Here is a 23,450-nt window from a genome sequence, read left to right as displayed (position 1 = left end):
AGCAGCATATAGATGAGTCTTGCTTTTTTATCCATTCTATTACTCTACATCTTTTGATTGGTGCATTCAGTCCATTTACATTTAGGGTGACTATTGAGAGATATGTACTTACTGCCATTGCAGGGTTTAGATTTATGGTTACCAAAGGTTCAAGGTTAGCTTCTTTAGCATCTTACTGCCTAACTTAGCTTGCTTATTGAGCTGTTATATACACTGTCTGGAGATTCTTTTCTTCTCTCCCTTCTTATTCCTCCTCCTCCATTCTTCATATGTTGTGTGTTTTCTTCTGTGCTCTTTTTTAGGAGTGCTCCCATCTGGCGGATTCCCTGTAAGATTCCCTGTAAATTCCCTCAGCTTTTTCTTGTCTGCGAATTTGTTTAATACCGCCATCATATTTAAATGATTGTTGTGCTGGATACAGTATCCTTGGTTCAAGGCCCTTCTGTTTCATTGCATTAAATATATCATGCCATTGTCTTCTGGCCTGTAGGGTTTCTGTCGAGAAGTCTGATGTTAGCCTGATGGGTTTTCCTTTATAGGTGACCTTTTTCTCTCTAGCTGCCTTTAAAACTCTTTCCTTGTCCTTGATCCTTGCCATTTTAATTACTATGTGTCTTGGTGTTGTCCTCCTTGGATCCTTTCTGTTGGGGGTTCTGTATAATTCCATGGTCTGTTCGATTATTTCCTCCCCCAGTTTGGGGAAGCAATTATTTCTTCAAAGAGATTTTCTATCCCTTTTCCTCTCTCTTCTTCTTCTTGTACCCTTATAATATGGATATTATTCCTTTTGTATTGGTCACATAGTTCTCTTAGTATTGTTTTGTTCCTGGAGATCCTTTTATCTCTCTCTATGTCAGCTTGTATACGTTCCTGTTCTCTGGTTTCTATTCCTTCAATAGCCTTTTGCATCTTATCCATTCTGCTTATAAATCCTTCCAGGGTTTGTTTCACTTCTGTGATCTCCTTCCTGACATCTGTGATCTCCCTCCAGACTTCATCCCATTGCTTTTGCATTTTTCTCTGCATCTCATCCCATTGCTCTTGCATTTTTCTCTGCATCTCCGTCAGCATGTTCATGATTTTTATTTTGAATTCTTTTTCAGGAGGACTGGTTAGGTCTGTCTCCTTCTCAGGTGTTGTCTGTGATCTTTGTCTGCCTGTAGTTTTGCCTTTTCATGGTGATAGAGATAGTTTGCAGAGCTGGTACAAGTGACAGCTGGAAGAGCTTTCCTTCTTGTTGGTTTGTGGCCTTCCTCTCCTGGGAGAATAGAGATCTCTAGTGGCTTGTGCTTGGCAGCTGTGTGCAGACAGGGCTTCTGCTTCCTGCCTGGTTGCTATTGAGTTTTTCTCTGCTGTTGCTGTGGGCGTGGCCTGGTTCAGGCTACTCCTCCAAAATGGTGGAGCCCCGTTGGAGTGGGAGCAGCTGGGAGGCTATTTATCTCCGTAAGGGGCCTCTTTGCTCCCTGCTGCCCAGCGGGTTAGAGTGCCCAGAGATCCCCAGATTCCCTGCCTCTGGACTAAGTGTCCTGTTCTGCCCCTTTAAGACTTCCAAAAAGCACGCTCCAAAACAAAACAACAACAGCAAGAATGAAAGAAAAAAAAAAAAGGAAAAATGTGTAATTTTTGTTGTCCTCAGGCGCCGGTCTCAGGCACCTGCTCACTGATCTTGCTGCCCTGTTTCCCTAATATTGGGGTCCCTGTCACTTTAAGGCTCCAAAAAAGCACTCGCCAAAAAAAAAAAAAAAAAAGACGCTTCCCAATTTCTTTGTTCTCCAGCGTCGGCCTCAGGCACCTGCTCACTGGTCCTGCTGCCCTGTTTCCCTAGTATCCAAGACCCCGTGCATACACTGTGTCTGCGCTCTGGACCGGAATCCTGGGGCTGGGTGTTCAGCAGTCCTGGGCTCCCCAACCCTCCTTGCTGACTCCTTTCCACCCGCCGGGAGCCGTGGGGAGGTGCACTCGGGTCCCGCCGTTCCGGGGCTTGTACTTACTCCCTTTGCAATTCGCTGGGTTCTCGCAGGTGTGGATGTGGTCTGGATGTTGTTCTGTGTCCTCTGGTCTCTATTTTAGGAAGAGTTGTCTTTGTTATATTTTCATAGATAAATGTGGTTTTGGGAGGAGATTTCTGCTGCTCTATTCATGCCGCCATCATGGCTCCCTCCAGAAATAATTTTTAAATTCATTGAAAAGTCATCATTTTTAATGCACTGTGTATATAATTGTGATAACATAGAAGTCAGGTTAATGGAGCTTCTGTTGGCTAAAATTGTGAAAATTTAAACATCAAACAGAATAGTGACTGAAATTGATTGAAACGTAAGTTAAAACCCATTGGTCCACCTTGGTGTTAGAGAGGGGAAGAGTGTGCACAGAAAAAAAAAAAGTCTTATTATCATTGATAATGATATCAAATCCTCACTCTGAAAACTTGTAATTTAAGAAAAGAATTAAGCATTTATAATTATTTTCCAGTAGCATCTCTATTTCTGGGTAACCAGATGGTCTCAGTTCATGAAGGACAGCTTTCATTACAGAAAAGTGCCTCTTATTAAATAAGGAATGAATGTTAGAGTTAGAAAAATCACCATTTTTCAAAATTTCATGGAATAATTAATTCAGTAAATATTGTAGAAGGATATTGATATCACTAAGTAAAATATTTGGGGAAATAAATTGCATTAAAAAATAGAAACAGAGAGGCGGAGCCAGGATGGCGGCGTGAGTAGAGCAGTGGAAATCTCCTCCCCAAAACACATAGAGCTATGAAAATATAACAAAGAAAAATCTTCCTAAAATAGAGACCACAGGACACAGGACAACATCCAGACCACATCCACACCTGCGAGAACCCAGCGCCTTGCGAAGGGGGTAAGATACAAGCCCCGGCCCGGCGGGACCCGAGCACCCCTCCCCCCGGCTCCCGGCCGGTGGAAAGAAACCGGAGGGGTTTTTTTTTTGGCGAGCGCTTTTTGGAAGCCTTAAAGAGACGGGCCCCCGTTGCTAGGGAGGCAGGGTGGCGGGACCGGTGAGCAGGTGCCTGGGACCGGCGCCTGAGGACAAAGAATATCCCACGTTTCTCCCTGCGGGACCGGCAGGTGGGTGCCTGAGACCGGTGCCTAAGGACAGAGGAAATCGCGCATTTTTCCCCTTTTTTTTCCTCTTTTTGGCGAGCGCTTTTTGGAAGCCTTAAAGGGACAGGGACCCCAGTGCTAGGGAGGCAGGGTGGCGGGACTGGTGAGCGGGTGCCTGGGACCGGCGCCTGAGGACAAAGAATATCCCATGTTTTTCCCTGCGGGACCGGGGGGCGGGTGCCTGAGACCGGCACTCAAGGACAGAGGAAATCGCACGTTTTTCCCCTTTTTTTTTCTCTTTTCTGCGAGTGCTTTTTGGAAGCCTAAAAGGGACAGGGACCCCGGTGCTAGGGAGGCAGGGTGGTGGGACTGGTGAGCGGGTGCCTGGGACTAGTGCCTGAGGACAAAGAATATCGAGCGTTCCTTCCCTGCGGGACCGGTGGGTGGGTGCTTTTTGGAAGCCTTGAAAGGACAGGGACCCTGGTGCTAGGGAGACAGGACAGCAGGAACAGTGAGCGGGTGCCTGGGACCGGCACCTGAGGACAAAAAAAAAAGAAAAAAAAATCGCTTGTTTTTTCTTTTTTTTTTTCTTTCTTTCTTTCTGTTCCCTCTCTCATTGTTGCTGTTGTTGTTTTGGTTTGGAGAGTGCTTTTTGGAAATCTTAAAGGGGCAGGACAGGTCACTTAGACCAGAGGCAGGGAATCTGGGGATCTCTGGGCACCCTAACCCCCTGGGCAGCAGGGAGCACAGAGGACCCTTATGGAGATAAATAGCCTCCTGGCCGCTCCCCCTCCAACGGGGCTCCACCATTTTGGAGGAACAGCCTCAGCCAGGCCAAGCCCACAGCAACAGCGGAGATAAACCCAAAAGCAACTGGGCAGGAAGTAGAAGCCCTGTCTGCGCACAGCTGCCCAGCACAAGCAACTAGAGGTCGCTATTCTCCCAGGAAAAGGCTACAAACCAACAAGAAGGGAAGCTCTTCCAGCGATCACTTGTACCAGCTCTGCAAACTATATCTATCACCATGAAAAGGCAAAACTACAGGCAGACAAAGATCACAGAGACAACACCTGAGAAGGAGACAGACCTAACTAGTCCTCCTGAAAAAGAATTCAAAATAAAAATCATGAACATGCTGACAGAGATGCGGAGAAAAATGCAAGAGCAGTGGGATGAGATGCAGAGAAAAATGCAAGAGCAGTGGGATGAAGTCCGGAAGGAGATCACAGATGTCAGGAAAGAGATCACAGAAGTGAAACAATCCCTGGAAGGATTTATAAACAGAATGGATAAGATGCAAGAGGCCATTGAAGGAATAGAAGCCAGAGAGCAGGAACGTATAGAAGCTGACATAGAGATAAAAGGATCTCCAGGAATGAAACAACACTAAGAGAAATATGTGACCAATACAAAAGGAATAACATTCGTATTATAGGGATACCAGAAGAGGAAGAAAGAGGAAAAGGGATAGAAAGTGTCTTTGAAGAAATAATTGCTGAAAACTTCCCCAAACTGGGGGAGGAAATAATCGAACAGACCATGGAATTATACAGAACCCCAAGGATCCAAGGAGGACAACACCAAGACACATAGTAATTAAAATGGCAAGGATCAAGGACAAGGAAAGAGTTTTAAAGGCAGCTAGAGAGAAAAAGGTCACCTATAAAGGAAAACCAATCAGGCTAACATCAGACTTCTCAACAGAAACCCTACAGGCCAGAAGAGAATGGCATGATATACTTAATGCAATGAAACAGAAGGGCCTTGAACCAAGGATACTGTATCCAGCACGACTATCATTTCAATATGATGGTGTGATTAAACAATTCCCAGACAAGCAAAAGCTGAGGGAATTTGCCTCCCACAAACCACCTCTAAAGGGCATCCTACAGGGACTGCTCTAGATGGGAGCACCCCTAAAAAGAGCACAGAACAAAACACCCAACATATGAAGAATGGAGGAGGAGGAATAAGAAGGGAGAGAAGAAAAGAATCCCCAGACAGTGTATAGAACAGCTAAATAAGCGAGCTAAGTTAGGCAGTAAGATACTAAAGAGGCTAACCTTGAACCTTTGGTAACCACGAATCTACAGCCTGCAATGGCAATAAGTACATATCTCTCAATAGTCACCCTAAATGTAAATGGACTTAATGCACCAATCAAAAGACACAGAGTAATAGAATGGATAAAAAAGCAAGACCCATCTATATGCTGCTTACAAGAAACTCACCTTAAACCCAAAGATAAGCATAGACTAAAAGTCAAGGGATGGAAAAACATATTTCAGGCAAACAACAGTGAGAAGAAAGCAGGGGTTGCAGTACTAATATCAGACTAAATAGACTTCAAAACAAAGAAAGTAACAAGAGATAAAGAAGGCCACTACATAATGATAAAGGGCTCAGTCCAACAAGAGGACATAACCATTCTAAATATATATGCACCCAATACAGGAGCACCAGCATATGTGAAGCAAATACTAACATAACTAAAGAGGGAAATAGACTGCAATGCATTCATTGTAGGAGACTTCAACACACCACTCACCCCAAAGGATAGATCCACCGGGCAGAAAATAAGTAAAGACACACAGGCACTGAACAACACAGTAGAACAGATGGACCTAATAGACATCTATAGAACTCTACATCCAAAAGCAACAGGATATACATTCTTCTCAAGTGCACATGGAACATTCTCCAGAATAGACCACATACTAGCTCACAAAAAGAGCCTCAGTAAATTCCAAAATATTGAAATTCTACCAACCAATTTTTCAGACCACAAAGGTATGAAAGTAGAAATAAATTCTACAAAGAAAACAAAAAGGCTCACAAACACATGGAGGCTTAACAACATGCTACTAAATAATCAATGGATCAATGAACAAATCAAAATAGAGATCAAGGAATATATAGAAACAAATGACAACAACAACACTAAGCCCCAACTTCTGTGGGATGCAGCGAAAGCAGTCTTAAGAGGAAAGTATATAGCAATCCAGGCACACTTGAAGAAGGAAGAACAATCCCAAATGAATAGTCTAACATCACAATTATTAAAACTGGAAAAAGAAGAACAAAGGAGGCCTAAAGTCAGCAGAAGGAGGGACATAATAAAGATCAGAGAAGAAATAAACAAAATTGAGAAGAATAAAACAATAGCAAAAATCAACGAAACCAAGAGCTGGTTCTTTGAGAAAATAAACAAAATAGATAAGCCTCTAGCCCAACTTATTAAGAGAAAAAGAGAGTCAACACAAATCAACATAATCAGAAATGAGAATGGAAAAATCACGACAGACTCCACAGAAATACAAAGAATTATTAAAGACTACTATGAAAACCTATATGCCAACAAGCTGGAAAACCTAGAAGAAATGGACAACTTCCTAGAAAAATACAACCTCCCAAGACTGACCAAGGAAGAAACACAAAAGTTAAACAAACCAATTACAAGCAAAGGAATTGAAACAGTAATCAAAAAACTACCCAAGAACAAAACCCCGGGGCCGTACGGATTTACCTCGGAATTTTATCAGACACACAGAGAAGACATAATACCCATTCTCCTTAAAGTGTTCCACAAAATAGAAGAAGAGGGAATACTCCCAAACTCATTCTATGAGGCCAACCTCACCCTAATACCAAAACCAGGCAAAGACCCCACCAAAAAAGAAAATTACAGACCAATATCCCTGATGAATGTAGATGCAAAAATACTCAACAAAATATTAGCAAACAGAATTCAACAGTATATCAAAAGGATCATACACCATGACCAAGTGGGGTTCATCCCAGGGATGCAAGGATGGTACAACATTCGAAAATCCATCAACATCATCCACCACATCAACAAAAAGAAAGACAAAAACCACATGATCATCTCCATAGATGCTGAAAAAGCATTTGACAAAATTCAACATCCATTCATGATAAAAACTCTCAGCAAAATGGGAATAGAGGGCAAGTACCTCAACATAATAAAGGCCATATATGATAAACCCACAGCCAGCATTATACTGAACAGCGAGAAGCTGAAAGCATTTCCTCTGAGATCGGGAACCAGACAGGGATGCCTGCTCTCCCCACTGTTATTTAACATAGTACTGGAGGTTCTAGCCACGGCAATCAGACAAAACAAAGAAATACAAGGAATCCAGATTGGTAAAGAAGAAGTTAAACTGTCACTATTTGCAGATGATATGATACTGTACATAAAAAACCCTAAAGACTCCACTCCAAAACTACTAAAACTGATATCGGAATACAGCAAAGTTGCAGGATACAAAATTAACACACAGACATCTGTAGCTTTCCTATACACTAACAACGAATCAATAGAAAGAGAAATCAGGAAAACAATTCCATTCACCATTGCATCAAAAAGAATAAAATACCTAGGAATAAACCTAACCAAAGAAGTGAAAGACTTATACTCTGAAAACTACAAGTCACTCTTAAGAGAAATTAAAGGGGACACTAATAAATGGAAACTCATCCCATGCTCATGGCTAGGAAGAATAAATATCGTCAAAATGGCCATCCTGCCCAAAGCAATATACAGATTTGATGCAATCCCTCTCAAATTACCAGCAACATTCTTCAATGAATTGGAACAAATAATTCAAAAATTCATATGGAAACAACAAAGACCCCGAATAGCCAAAGCAATCCTGAGAAAGAAGAATAAAGTAGGGGGGATGTCACTCCCCAACTTCAAGCTCTACTACAAAGCCATAGTAATCAAGACAATTTGGTACTGGCACAAGAACAGAGCCACAGACCAGTGGAACAGATTAGAGACCCCAGAAATTAACCCAAACATATATGGTCAATTAATATTTGATAAAGGAGCCATGGACATACAATGGCAAAATGACAGTCTCTTCAACAGATGGTGCTAGCAAAACTGGACAGCTACATGTAGGAGAATGAAACTGGACCATTGTCTAACCCCATATACAAAGGTAAACTCAAAATGGATCAAAGACCTGAATGTAAGTCATGAAACCATTAAACTCTTGGAAAAAAACATAGGCAAAAACCTCTTAGACATAAACATGAGTGATCTCTTCTTGAACATATCTCCCCAGGCAAGGAAAACAACAGCAAAAATGAGCGAGTGGGACTACATTAAGCTGAAAAGCTTCTGTACAGCGAAAGACACCATCAATAGAACAAAAAGGAACCCTACAGTATGGGAGAATATATTTGAAAATGACAGATCCGATAAAGGCTTGACGTGCAGAATATATAAAGAGCTCACACGCCTCAACAAACAAAAAACAAATAACCCAATTAAAAAATGGGCAGAGGAACTGAACAGACAGTTCTCCAAAAAAGAAATACAGATGGCCAAGAGACACATGAAAAGATGCTCCACATCGCTAATTATCAGAGAAATGCAAATTAAAACTACAATGAGGTATCACCTCACACCAGTAAGGATAGCTGCCATCCAAAAGACAAACAACAACAAATGTTGGCGAGGCTGTGGAGAAAGGGGAACCCTCCTACACTGCTGGTGGGAATGTAAATTAGTTCAACCATTGTGGAAAGCAGTATGGAGGTGCATCAAAATGCTCAAAACAGACCTACCATTTGACCCAGGAATTCCCCTCCTAGGAATTTACCCTAAGAACGCAGCAATCAAGTTTGAGAAAGACAGATGCACTCCTATGTTTATCACAGCACTATTTACAATAGCCAAGAATTGGAAGCAACCTAAATGTCCATCAGTAGATGAATGGATAAAGAAGATGTGGTACATATACACAATGGAATACTACTCAGCCATAAGAAGTGGAAAAATCCAACCATTTGCAGCTGGAGCTGCATGGAGCTGGAGAGTATTATGCTCAGTGAAATAAGCCAAGCGGAGAAAGAGAAATACCAAATGATTTCACTCATCTGAGGAGTATAGGAACAAAGGAAAAACTGAAGGAACAAAACAGCAGCAGAATTACAGAACCCAAAATTGGACTAACAGGTACCAAAGGGAAAGGAACTGGGGAGTATGGGTGGGCAGGGAGGGATAAGGGGGGGGGAAGAAGAAGGGGGGTATTAAGATTAGCATGCATGGGGGCAGGGAGAAAGGGGAGGGTGGGCTGCACAACACAGAGAGGACAAGTAGTGACTCTACAACATTTTGCTAAGCTGATGGACAGTAACCGTAATGTGGTTGTTAGGGGGGACCTGATATAGGGGAGAGCATAGTAAACATAGTATTCTTCATGTAAGTATAGATTAAAAATTTAAAAAAAAAAAAAAAAAGAAAGAAAGAAAGAAAAGGGGGATTACTCCTTACCAGGATAAAACTATTGGTAAATCAAAGATCAACGCATGCTTTAAATATCCTTAATGTTGATTATTTAAAGGGTGTCAGATTATCAGCTATGGAGGGGAGGTACTCTTTTCTGATAATATTCCTTTCTCTTAATTAAAAAAAAAAAAAAAAAAAAGCAGTTACTGTGTGCTGACCTCCAATGAGTTCTGCACAGTGGTATAGAGGGCATGTCAAAGTGTGGCAAAGGGTCTGTTTGTTTCTATGCAGAAGATCAAGGCCTAGCTTGGATACCCAGAAAATGAACTAAGATACGATATGAGGAGGAGCTTCCGGCATCAGCACTCTCTGGAGGACTTGTGCCGGGGGATGATCATCAAAAAGTCTCCACAGGGATCCGGACGATGCTGCGGTTGTGGCTGCATCCAGCCCACCGTCTCCTGGACTCGCCATAGGAATGAGGAGGGAGATGTCTAGGCTGGCATGTGCATACAGTGAGACAACGAATTTGACCGGATCTGTACTGTTGGAACTCAACCAGGAGTTGGGAGGGGTACAAGTTGTAGCACTCCAAAATCTCATGACTATAGACTATCTATGGTTAAAAGAACATATGGGATGTGAACAGATCCCAGAAATGGGCTGCTTTAATTTGTCTGATGGTTCAAGTACAGTTGGACAATATCCATCATATCATAGATAAATTTTCACAAATGCCTAGGGTGCCTAAATGGTTTTCTTGGCTTCACTGGAGATGGATGGTAATTATAGATTTGCTTTGTTTATGTCACCGTATTCCTATTATGTTAATATGTGTGTGCAAATTAGTTAGTAGTTTAAAACCTATACATACTTAAGGTACTATACAAGAAGATATGTCAAAGAAATAATCAATCCTCCCATGTTTCCTTCATATGCTACATCTATAGCTTTTCTTCTTCCTTCCTAATTACAACCCTTAAATAGAATTCGTGCCTCATATCGAATTTACCGAGTATCATAATTCCTCCAGGTGGTAAAGATACCTCGAGACAAGTGCTGGGCATAGAAGCCACAAGGCATAAATCTGCAAAAAAAAAAAAATAAGCTAACCTTTGCAAACAATATGGCTTCTCTCTCACTTACCAACTTTACATTTCCCTGTATGGCCCCGGAAGATGACTGGTTAGCCAGAGACGGGTAAGATTCCTCAAGGGAGGAACAACCTAAGACAGGCACAGTCGCAGGGGGGCCATCAGGTGAGAATTTGGGGATCAACAGAGGTGAGGCTCAGAACCTCACCCCCCTGCTTTGAGAGAAATCTTCTGCATCCGTGGATGTCTTGCTGCCCTTGTCTAGCCTGGATTAATACTTAGTCCATAGGCACACACCTGATCATCTGATCATCTACATTTGCCTTCTTACAGCACTAAACTATGTTTTCTACCTTTATCTTGCATCTACCTACCACTTCAGCATTTTATTAAAAATAAAAATAATAATAACAATAGGAGAAATGTGGGATCAACATATAAATCAAGTACAAAAATCAAACGAATATTCATATTTGACCTGATTATTTATAGGTCATATTGCATGATCAAAACCGAAAATTTCTGTGATGAATGCCCTTGTACTGTTCACCATGTAAGAATTTATTCACTATGTAAGAATTCGTTCACCATGTAAGAACTTGTTCGTTATGCTTCAGAAGATTGGAGACTGACGAGAATTAGGTTTGAGATGGATTAATGATTGTACATTGAGCGTTGACCCCCCTATACTGAATTTTATTGTTGTTAACAACCATTTGATCAATAAATATGAGAGATGCCCTCTCAAAAAAAAAAAAAAAAATAGAAACAGAATATAAAATGTATACCTTCATTGGGTATTTATTTGAAAATAAACTACATTTTTAGATAACATTAAATAATCAGTGTCAATTTTATTAAGTATGATAATGATATTATGCTAATATGATACAGTGTATTTTTCAAAGAGGCTGGCTAAAGTACTTACAATTAAAAGATTATGATGTCTTAAATTTGCTTTAAAAATTATTAAAATAAAAATGTATATTTGTAATTAAATCTAAGTGATACAGCTCATCCAACTTCATACCCTTCTGTATCCTTTTCTATTTTTTATAAAAATTTTCAAATAAATATTTTTAAAACTATTATAGGATGAACATTAATTATCCAGCCTACCCCCTTGCATTATTACTTTATCAAAAGGATATGAACAGAAAACGTTTTTTCCTAGTATTTGACATATTTTACGCTACTTAAAACCACACAAATTGGAAATAATGAAAAAAATGATGAATTTTCAATAGGATTAATCTACAGTATTTAGAAGAAAATTAAATTGCCTTGGTATATCTCCCTTCTACTAATGGTATATTTAATTATTACGTCTTCAAGTTTCCAAAGTTGCAGAGCCTTCCTGTGTTATTCATTTATTGTTAAATGATTAGCTAAAAATGTTTATGAAACGTTAGTTTAAATATTTCATTCTTTTAGAGTGCACACTGCCACAAATATCTAGAAAGAAAATAGTCCAGCTTCTTAGGCTTCTCCGAGCTCTACTTTGATTTTGAAAATTCTCTTTAAATTAGTTGTAAGAGAGTTATTTTATAATTCTGCAGTTTCATCAGCACCTTACAAGAACTGGGAAAACAGGAAAGATTTATTATCATGTCACAGATCATCGTGATTTAGGGCATAGGAAAGTTTTTTGGAAGAGAAGAATTAGTATAAAATTATAGGAATATAGAGTAAGTTTATGATTATAAATTTCAAATTGATACTAGAAAGTTAAATATGTAAAACAGCTACTTGTGGATTGAGAAGTCAGACAAGGAAGAGAATATATATATTTGTTTCTATTTTGGGCTATGATAAACAATACTATGATCATCATCCTGTCATTTAACAGGAAATGAACAGACAACAGTTGTCATTATTTGAAGAAATGGCTTAATTACTAGCGTGTTTTAATATAAAAATTTTATAGCAATTGAAAAAGGCTCTGAAGTGAGTTGAGATGATGTAGTATTTTAATATAGACAACAAATGATATTTTGACTTATATTTTTACAAATATCTGAATATTGTTGCATTTTTCCTTTCCCATACATTCCATGCCAGCACATACACACATACACACCATGCACACACATTTACACACACAAACCTCAACTACTAGTTTGGTTTTCTCGAAGCAGTTAGCAAAACTTAACGCAAGTGGTTTTTTCAAGGAATGAACTTTTGCAAAATAAAGGTCTACTGTTTTAAGGATCGAGATAATTTAAAATATTCTCCCATATAAGACTTAAAATAAATTTTATTCACATCCAAATAATCTGCAAGATGTAAAGCTTTGATATCAATAACTGCTAGAATTAAGTTGTATAAGAGCAGAGATTATTCTATGTTTTGCTCACAACTATACAAAGTACCCAAAAATTCCTTGGCAAATAGTGAGCATGCAATTAATAATTACACTTCCATCAGCAACATATGAGAGTCTGCTTTGCCAAAGCTAGTAATTAAAACAAAAATTAGCGTAAAATCCTGCAGTAAGAATTCTCAAAATAATGCAAATATGGATATTACACATTGGGGAAATGGTTACCATTTATACATCAAGCTCACACTCAAACTTTTATAAACTTGTTAATGCTGCAACCTCACATGTTTCTTGCTTGTTTTTTTTTGAACTTATAGTATTAATATTGGGTTTTATTATGTTGAACAGTTTAAGAGCTAAAGGAGTTTTGATTTGCAATACTTTGCTTGCCAGTTGGTCTTTGGAATTGACCAATGTTATTTCTTTCTGATAAATTATCTGATCATGCCTTTTCCTAGCTCTCAGAAATTCTCCATGGCCTTACATTTTAGATGTTTCCCATGTGTGTCTTTGAACTCCAGTACTTCAATTTTAATGATCATTAGCTAAGTATTTCATCCTATGACCACATTGCATATCTTTATCCTGCTCTGCCACGTGGAGATAAAAAAGAGTATCTACAATCAACCCTGAAGGAGGAGTAGTGTAGTGCCAACAATTATATTTTTTAAATATAGTTGTGTAATGTACAAAAGAAAAGCAGAAGCCACCTTACAACATCACTTGGTTAATTGTAGTATTTAAAGTTTCCAAGAAGTGCTTTAAGATTATTATTTTAATTCAGTGTCCTAGACTTTCAAATTACTCAGATCTCTAATATTTTCCAGGACTTTTTTATTGAAGTATAACTGACATACAGTATCAGTTTCCTATGTGTATCACAGTAACTTAGATATTTTATACATTAAATATTATCCCTATGATACAGCTCTCAGAGCTACATTACATCCCAATGACTTGCTTATTTTATAACCTTCATCCCCAATTCCCAGCTTCTCTGAAAGTCAAAGAGTTCAACCTGATTCCTCAGTAGGGGCTCAATAAAGCTGCAGCTTTCTGCTTGAGTTCTTTCTAGTGCCTTCCAGCCGCCCCATCCCCTCTATTTAGACTGAGGAGTGTCCTCAGTCTGATGGAGAGTCTAAAATGTGCACCTCCACCAGTGTGCTGCTTTCCTTTCAAGGGTCTTATCTCCTTTAATTTCTGACTCCTTTAAGTCTCTTCTAATTCCCTCATCCCCCTACCAGAGTTTATTAGCAGATGGGAGTCCATCATAAGCTATTCTACTTATACAGAAGCTAAAAATATCCCAGTTGAATTTTTTCGACAGTCCTTTAAAATAACTAATAACTAATAGTAACATTTAAAACCACAACTATGAAATTTTATTTAATATTAAGATTTATTTAGCTCTGATTTTGAGGTGTTCCCTCCTCCACAGTTGCCATCCTAATCATGGCTTCATGTTACCTTCACCTTCTGCCAATATTACATGTAGATACTCTTATTTATATCCTTGATTTCTTCTTTTATGGCAATTCTGAGTATCTCTAGGATTGTGCCATACAACTAAACAAAACTTCATCTTAGGACATGTTTTGCTTCATTTTTAGGTCAGAATAGCAGTTAGCTAGGAGTGTCTCAGAGTTATCACTCTAGGATGGAACAATTAGGGTAGAAGCTTTCAGACCTTAAGGTGTATTGTTGCACCCTTTCAGCATTCTCCTGATGAGGTCAGAGGGAGGAGAATGCATTTTATGTCCCTTTAAGCCCTAGACTTCAGGACCTTATGAATACCTGAAAGCATCTCAAAAACTAGCAAGCACTTTGATCGTCTCTTACCCCTATCCATTGCTAAACTTAGAATATATGTACTGAGTTAGATTTGGAAATTTACTGAGAGACTCCCATTTGCAATGTCAACTAAACAGAAAATTTTACCATTTTCGACTATAAGCTTCTCTCATTATCAAGTATTATATTTTTCACTGCAGGCCAATGTTATCTAAAGTATAAATTGTAGATAGATGTCCCACAATGCACTCCACCAGGAGTGGAGGCATATAGCATATAGCATATACCATGATAGATACTCCTAAGTTAAAATAGCATTTTAAAAACGAAACTGTTTCTCAATTAAAAAATAACCCAAGACAAACCCACACACAACATTGAAATCTGATTACCTCAAGTTTGCCAAAATTTATTTAACCAAGGAATCCCTTTATGTTATTGCAGTTTTCTTATTTGTACCTGCTGCTGTGCAGAATTATTCTGTATGTCACTATTAAAGTTAGGTTGGTCTCAGTTCTTGCATGTAACCTTTGTCTTCTATTCATTCTTTATTTCCCTCTAAGCTCAGACACTCACTGGGAACTTGAAAACACTTTAATAACTGGATAATTGTATGAATCTTGATTAGATTATTTAATGAAGTCTATAATTTAACAGTGTTCATGGATTTGCTATCATTCCTTTCATTTGTTTACTCATCTTAATATTTGAGGATCCAGAATGCTTAGCAAATATCACCTTTCCTTTAAACTGCAGCTTATATTCCATCTCTTATATGATTCTGACTTAAATTGCCTGAGACAATTGACATTTTATAATATTTAAAATTTTTGCAAATATCAACTAGTACACTTGTGCCATGTCTGTTTAATGTAATCTTCCAAAGAGAAAAAGGCATTTGTTGTTTTCCTCCTGTTACAGCATCTGTAGCTTGTGTACCCTGTATTTATTACTAAATCATGGAAAATGAAGTTTTCACTTGTTTCTCCTCTACAATATGCCTGGTTTATCTGTCATAACTTTTTGTATTTCTGTTCAGCAACAGAATTTTCCGTTTCTATTTTTCTTTATTTTACAGTCTGCTCTTTTCAGTCTTTTGAACTCTGCTTGCTTCTACAAAGTGAAAATTTATGGCTCAATTACAAAAAATCAAACTAATTTTACTATTATTGTATGTTTAATCTTCAAATTAAAAGATGTACTTTAACAAATAATCCTTATGAACTCTTGTGAACTCTTCTTTTTGTTCCAAGGTGACCTGAAGGATTTCATTTCCTTGTTAAAACTGCCCTTATAGACATCCCAACTCCTATTTTGTAAACTTTTTGTCACATCCAGCTGTCTCTGAGCACATTATCAATTCAGCAGGTTTTCTGACTTTTCGATTTAAAGTATTTTCTTTAAATCTCTGAAATACCATTTTTGGGAGCACATCTAACTCAGAAGTTTCTATCATTAAATTATGGTTTATTTTCTATGTTATTGTACTGTTCATCTTAAATAAATTATTAAAAGAGTTTCTCTTTCAAAATGTGAAACATTTTCCTGTTTTTATTAGTTTTTTTCACAGGCAGAAATGAATTTGCACATATTTAAACAGCAAAGAATGTTGTTTGTAAATATAATAGTTTGTTCTTACTTGACTCTTTTTAGTTTTAACTTAAATGTTATGGAGATTAGTATTAATTTCTTTGAAATTTTTTTTCCTTCCAACTTTGGTTCTCATTTCTGTTTATCAAGTTTATTCTTTTTTTTTTGGTATCATTAATCTACAATTACATGAAGAACATTATGTTTAGTAGGCTCCCCCCATCACCAAGTCCCCCCAACATACCCCTTCACAGTCACTGTTCATCAGCGTAGTAAGATGCTGTAAAATCACTACTTGTCTCCTCTGTGTTGTACAGCCCTCCCCGTGCCCCCCACACTATTAATGATAATCGTAATGCCCCCTTTCTTTTCCCCCACCCTTGTCCCTCCCTTCCCACCCATCCTTCCGAGTCCCTTTCCCTTTGATAACTATTAGTGCATTCTTGGGTTCTGTGATTCTGCTGCTGTTTTGTTCCTTCAGTTTTCCTTTGTTCTTATACTCCACATATGAGTGAAATCATGTGGTACTTGTCTTTCTTTACCTGGCTTATTTCACTGAGCATAATACCCTCTAGCTCCATCCATGTTGTTGCAAATGGTAGGCTCTGTTTTTTTCTTATGGCTGAGTAATATTCCATTGTGTATATGTACCACATCTTCTTTATCCATTCATCTACTGATGGACATTTAGGTTGCTTCTATATCTTGGCTATTGTAAATAGTACAGCGATAAACATAGGGGTGCATCTGTCTTTTTCAAACTAGAGTGCTGCATTCTTAGGGTAAATTCCTGGAAGTGGAATCCTGGGTCAAATGGTATTTCTATTTTGAGAATTTTGAGGAATCTCCGTACTGCTTTCCACAATGGTTGAAATAATTTGCATTCCCACCAGCAGTGTAGGAGGGTTCCCCTTTCTCCACAACCTCGCCAACATTTGTTGTTGATTGTCTTTTCGATGATGGCAATCCTTACTGATGTGAGGTGATTTCTCATTGTGGTTTAATTTGCATTTCTCTTATGACAAATGATGTGGAGCATCTTTTCATGTGTCTGTTGGCCATCTGAATTTCTTTGGAGAACTGTCTGTTCATCTCCTCTGCCCAGTTTTTAATTGGATTATTTGCTTTTTGGTTGTTGAGGTGTGTGAGCTCTTTATATATTTTGGATGTCAACCCTTTATTGGATCTGTCATTTATGAATATATTCTCCCATACCATAGTATACCTTTTCATTCTATTGATGGTGTCCTTTGCTGTACAGAAGCTTTTCAGCTTTATATAGTTCAACTTGTTTATTTTTGCTTTTGTTTCCCTTGCCTGGGGAGATATGTTCATGAAGAAGTCACTCATGTTTATGTCCATGAGATTTTTGCCTATGTTTTTTTCTAAGAGTTTTATGGTTTCATGACTTACATTCAGGTCTTTGATCCATTTTGAGTTTACTTTTGTGTATGGGGTTAGACAGTGATCCAGTTTCATTCTCTTACATGTAGCTGTCCAGTTTTTCCAGCACCATCTGTTGAAGAGACTGTCATTTCCCCATTGTATATCCATGGCTCCTTTATCGAATATTAATTGACCATATATGTTTGGGTTAATTTTTGGAGTCTCTATTCTGTTCCACTGGTCTGTGGCTCTGTTCTTATGCCAATACCAAATTGTCTTGATTACTGTGGCTTTGTAGTAGAGCTTGAAGTTGGGGAGCGAGAACCCCCCACTTTATTCTTCCTTCTCAGTACTATTTTAGCTATTCAGAGTGTTTGGTGGTTCCATATGAATTTTTGAAATATTTGTTCCAGTTCATTGAAGAATGCTATTGTTAATTTGATAGGGTTTGCATCAAATCTGTATACTGCTTTGGGCAGGATGGCCAATTTGACTATATTAATTATTCCTAGCCAGGAGCATGGGATGAGTTTCCATTTGTTAGTGTCCTCTTTAATTTCTCTTTAGAGTGTCTTATAGTTTTCAGGGTATAGATCTTTCACTTCCTTGGTTAGGTTTATTCCTGGGTATTTTATTCTTTTTGACGCTTTTATACCATTGTGAATGGAATTGTTTTCCTGATTTCTCTTTCTATTAGTTCATTGTTGGTGTATAGAAAGCCACAGATTTCTGTGTGTTAATTTTGTATCCTGCAAGTTTGCTGAATTCCGATATTAGTTCTAGTAGTTTTGGAGTGGAGTCTTTTGGGTTTTTTATGTACAATATCATGTCATCTGCAAATAGTGACAGTTCGACTTCTTCTGGATTCCTTGTGTTTCTTTGTTTTGTCTGATTGCCATGGCTAGGAACTCCAGTACTATGTGGAATAACAGTGGGGAGAGTGGGCATCCCTGTCTTATTCCCGATCTCAGAGGAAAAGCTTTCAGCCTCTTGCTGTTCAGTATGATGTTAGCTGTGGGTTTATCATATATGGCCTTTATTATGTTGAGGTAGTTGCCCTCTATGCCCATTTTGTTGAGAGTTTTTATCATGAATGGATGTTGAATATTGTCGAATGCTTTTTCAGCATCTATGGAGATGATCATGTGGTTTTTGTCCTTCTTTTTGTTGATGTGGTAGATGATGTTGATGGATTTTCGAAAGTTGCATCCCTGTGATGAATCCCACTTGGTCATGGTGTATGATCCTTTTGATGTATTTTTGAATTCGTTTTGCTAATATTTTGTTGAGTACTTTCGCATCTACGTTCATCAGGGATATTGGTCTGTAGTTTTCTTTTTTGGTGGGGTCTTTGCCTGGTTTTGGTATTAGGGTGATGTTGGCTTCATAGAATGGGTTTGGATGTATTCCCTCCTCTTCTATTTTTTGGAAAACTTTAAGGAGAATGGGTTTTATGTCTTCTCTGTATGTCTGATAAAATTCTGAAGTAAATTCATCTGGCCCGGGGGTTTTGTTCTTGGGTAGATTATTGATTACCAATTCAATTTCGTTGCTGGTAATTGGTCTGTTTAGATTTTCTGCTTCTTTCTGTGTCAGTCTTGGAAGGTTGTATATTTCTAGGAAGTTGTCCGTTTTTCCTAGGTTTTCCAGCTTGTTAGCATATAGGTTTTCATGGTATTCTCTAATAATTCTTTGTATTTTTGTGGGGTCCATCGTGATTTTTTCTTTCTCGTTTCTGATTCTGTTGATGTGTGTTGACTCTCTTTTTTTCTTAATAAGTCTGGCTAGAGGCTTATCTATTCTGTTTATTTTCTTAAAGAACCAGCTCTTGGTTTCATTGACTTTTTTTCTGTTGTTTTATTCTTTTCAATTTTGTTTATTTCTTCTCTGATCTTTATGATATCCCTCCTTCTGCTGACCTTACGCCTCATTTTTTCTTCTTTTTCCAATTTTGATAATTGTGACATTAGGCTATTCATTTGGTATTGTTCTTCCTCCTTTAAATACGCCTGGATTGCTATATACTTTCCTCTTAAGACTGCTTTTGCTTCGTCCCACAGAAGTTGGGGCTTTGTGTTGTTGTGATTTGTTTCCATATATTGCTGCATCTCCATTTTAATTTGGTCGTTGATCTATTGATTATTTAGGAGCATGTTGTTAAGCCTCCACGTGTTTGCGAGCCTTTTTCCTTTCCTTGTACAATTTATTTCTAGTTTTATACCTTTGTGGTCTGAAAAGTTGGTTGGTAGGATTTCAATCTTTTGGAATTTACTGTGGCTCTTTTTGTGGCCTGGTATGTGGTCTATTCTGGAGAATGTTCCTTGTGCACTTGAGAAGAGTGTTTATCCTGTTGCTTTTGGATGCAGAGTTCTGTAGATGTCTATTAGGTCCATCTATTCTAGTGTCTTGTTTAGTGCCTCTGTGTCCTTATTTTCTGTCTTGTGGATCTGTCCTTTGGAGTGAGTGGTGTGTTAAAGTCTCCCAAAATGAACGCATTGCATTCTGTTTCCTCCTTTAATTCTGTTAGTATTTGTTTCACATGTATTGGTGCTTTTGTATTGGGTTCATATATTTTTATAATGGTTATATCCTCTTGTTGGACTGAATCGTTTATCATTATGTAGTGTCCTTCTTTATCTCTTGTTACTTTCTTTGTTTTGAAGTCTATTTTGTCTGATACTAGTATTGCAACACCTTCTTTTTTCTCCCTATTGTTTTCATGAAATATCTTTTTCCATCCCTTGAGTTTTAATCTGTGCATGTCTTTGGGTTTGAGGTGAATCTCTTGTAAGCAGCATATAGATGGGTCTTGCTTTTTTATCCATTGTATTACTCTGTGTCTTTTGATTGGCACATTCAGTCCATTTACATTTAAGGTGATTATTTAAAGATATGTATATATTGCCATTTCAAGCTTCAGATTCGTGGTTACCAAAAGTTCAAGGTTAGTTTCTTTACTACCTCACTGTCTACCTTAACTCACTTATTGAGCTGTTATAAATTTAGCCTGATGATTATTTTTCGCCCTTTTTATTTCTCCTCCTCCATTCTTCATATGTTGGGTGTTTTGTTCTGTGCTCTTTTTAGGAGTGCTCCCATCTAGAGCAGTCCCTCTAAAATACCCTGTAGAGGTGGTTTTTTGGGAGGCAAATTCCCTCAACTTTTGCTTGTCTGGGAATTGTTTAATCCCTCCTTCATATTTAAATGATAATCTTTCTGGCTATGGTATCCTTGGTTCATGGCCCTTCTGTTTCATTGTATTAAATATTTCATGCCATTCTCTTCTGGCCTGTAAGGTTTCTGTTGAGAAGTCTGATGATAGCCTGATGGGTTTTCCTTTGTAGGTGACCTTTTTCTGTCTCTTACTGCCTTTAATACTCTGTCCTTGATCTTTGCCATTTTAATTATTTTGTGTCTTGGTGTTGTCCTTTTTTGGTCCTTTCTCTTGGGAGTTCTGTGTGCCTCCATAGTCTGAGCAACTATTTCCTCCCCCAGTTTGGGGAATTTCTCAGCAATTATTTCTTCAAAGACACTTTCTATCCCTTTTTCTCTCTCTTCTTCTTCTGGTACCCCTATAATGCAGATATTGTTCCTTTTGGATTGGTCACACGGTTCTCTTAATAATGTTTCATTCCTGGAGATCCTGTTATCTCTCTCTGAGTCAGCTTCTATGCATTCCTGTTCTCTGGTTTCTATTCCATCAATGGCGTCTTGCATCTTATCCATTCTGTTTAAAAATACTTCCAGAGATTGTTTCACTTCTGTTATCTCCCTCTGGATGTCATTCCTTAGCTCTTGTATATTTCTCTGCATCTCTGTCAGCATGTTTATGATTTTTATTTTGAATTATTTTTCAGGAAGACTGGTTAGGTATATCTCCTCAGGTGTTGTCTCTGTGATTTTTGTCTGTCTCAGATTCTGCCTTTTCATGGTGATACAGATAGATTGGCGGCTGGGAGAATGTCCCTTCTTGTTGGTTTGTGGCCTTCCTCTCCTTGGAGAACAGCGACCTCTCGCGGCTTGTGCTGGGCAGCTGTGAAGGGGGCCTCTGATTCTTGCCCAGGTGCTATGGAGTTTATCTCCACATTTGCTGTGGGTGTGGCCTTCCTCGGGCTGCTGCTCCTATATGGCGGAGCTGCATCTGAGGGGAAATAGCCAGGAGGCTGTTTATTTCCATGAGGGGCCTCTGAGCTGCCCTGCTGCACAGGGTGTTAAGGTGCCTAGAGTTCCTTGGGATTCCCAGCTGCTGGGCTAAGTGTCCCAGGACACTTCTGTCCAGCTGTGGGGTCCCTGTCCCTTTAAGTCTTTCAAAAAGCACCTGCTTTTCTTTGTCCCTGGGGCGCTGGCTGTGGGGACCTGCTCACAGGTCTTACTGTCCTGTTTACCTAGTTTTCAGCACCCACGCACGCATGGTACAGATGGCTAGGGCTGGGTGTTTAGCAGTCCTGGGCTCCCTCTCCCTCCCCGCTCTGACTCCTCTCCTCCTGCCAGGAGCTGGGATGAGGGGCGCTCATGTCCTGTAGGGCTGCAGCTTGTATCTTACCCCCTTCCCAAGGTGCTGGGTTCTTGCAGGGGTGGATGTGGTCTGGCTCTTGTCATGTGTCTTCTGGTCTCTCTCTTAGGAAGAGTTGAATTTGTTGTATTTTCAAAAATACATGTGGTTTTGGGAGGAGATTTCCGCTGCTCTTCTCACACCGCCATCTTGGCTCTGCCTCTCAAGTTTATTCTTAAAGATTAGTTTTATCTTATTCTGCCATTATTTTTAAGGAAATTATACAACACTTTTGGGTTTTCTAATCTTAGTTGTAAATTATCATTGTTTTTTTAAAATTGTTTCAGCATACCTTATTATATGCTAGCAGTGGCTTTGAAATAACCAAATACAGATTTCTAGAATAATCATACAAAATGCATGAAGCAGAAATAGATGTTTCTACTGATTTTGTGTTTTGTTAGCCAAAGTAACTATAATCTTACTCTATGTATTAAAATTAAACTATGTCATAGTCACAAAGTAAGTGGGTATAAGAATATTTGTATGAATTAATTTATAGTATTTATATTATTTTACCATTTTTTCAAATATTAGGTTGGCATAATGTTATAAACTTAAGGATGGGAAAGTAGGGAGGCAAGTGAAATTGAAATAAATATTAATTCAAGTTATAGAATAACATAATTTAAATCTCTTTTTCCTAAAGGCTGTCAATCCTAAATATTAACACATGGGTTAGGTAAAAGTCCTTTAAGTATGATAGCTTTAAATGACATCTTTGCCCATAGCATTACAAAAATTAATCTTCTCCATTACTTGTATTTCTACCATAAAGAATGGTTATACCATTTACAGTTTATAGCCACTTTAAATCTAACACAGGAATTCAAATAATATTGGTTCTCTAATGTCCATCCCATCCTTATACAAATTTAAATGATACAGTAACACTAAAAACATTTAGATAATGGTTACTGTTTCAGCAACCTCTCTTCTGTAAGTATTCTTCTATATTCGTTTTCACTAAACCTGAAGATAATACACATATTAACAACATTTTTATGGATTTTAGAAAACAATTGTAACTGAATCAGAAATAACTTTACTATCTGTCAGATAGTCAATACTGGGGAAAAATCAAATCAAAGTATATTTTTTATGTTGTAACTAACTATACTGATCATTTGAACAAATTAAGAATAATATGTATCTGTCAACATGCATGCAGTCTTATTCTCTTTTATTCAAAGTTAGAAATGTAGGTAGTGACATTTTAATTTTTGTAAACATATATATATATACATATATGACATATATGTATATATATGTGTGTGTATGTGTGTGTGTGTGTGTGTATAAACTATCCTCTGTAGTATGCTTGGAAACAATTCTTCTTTATACCCATTAAACAATGTATTTCATGTTTTGTAGACTG

General features: G+C 38.2%; 1 protein-coding gene across 8 annotated transcripts in view; it reads left to right on the top strand.

Annotated features, from left to right (window-relative positions):
- Positions 1–23,450, top strand: part of EPHA6 (EPH receptor A6) — a 953,598-nt gene that overhangs the window by 160,281 nt on the left and 769,867 nt on the right. The window lies entirely within an intron of this gene.

This window comes from Manis javanica, chromosome 3, assembly GCF_040802235.1.
Source record: "Manis javanica isolate MJ-LG chromosome 3, MJ_LKY, whole genome shotgun sequence".
In the NCBI taxonomy this organism is placed as follows: domain Eukaryota; kingdom Metazoa; phylum Chordata; class Mammalia; order Pholidota; family Manidae; genus Manis; species Manis javanica.
This window is presented reverse-complemented; position numbering and strand designations above follow the sequence as displayed.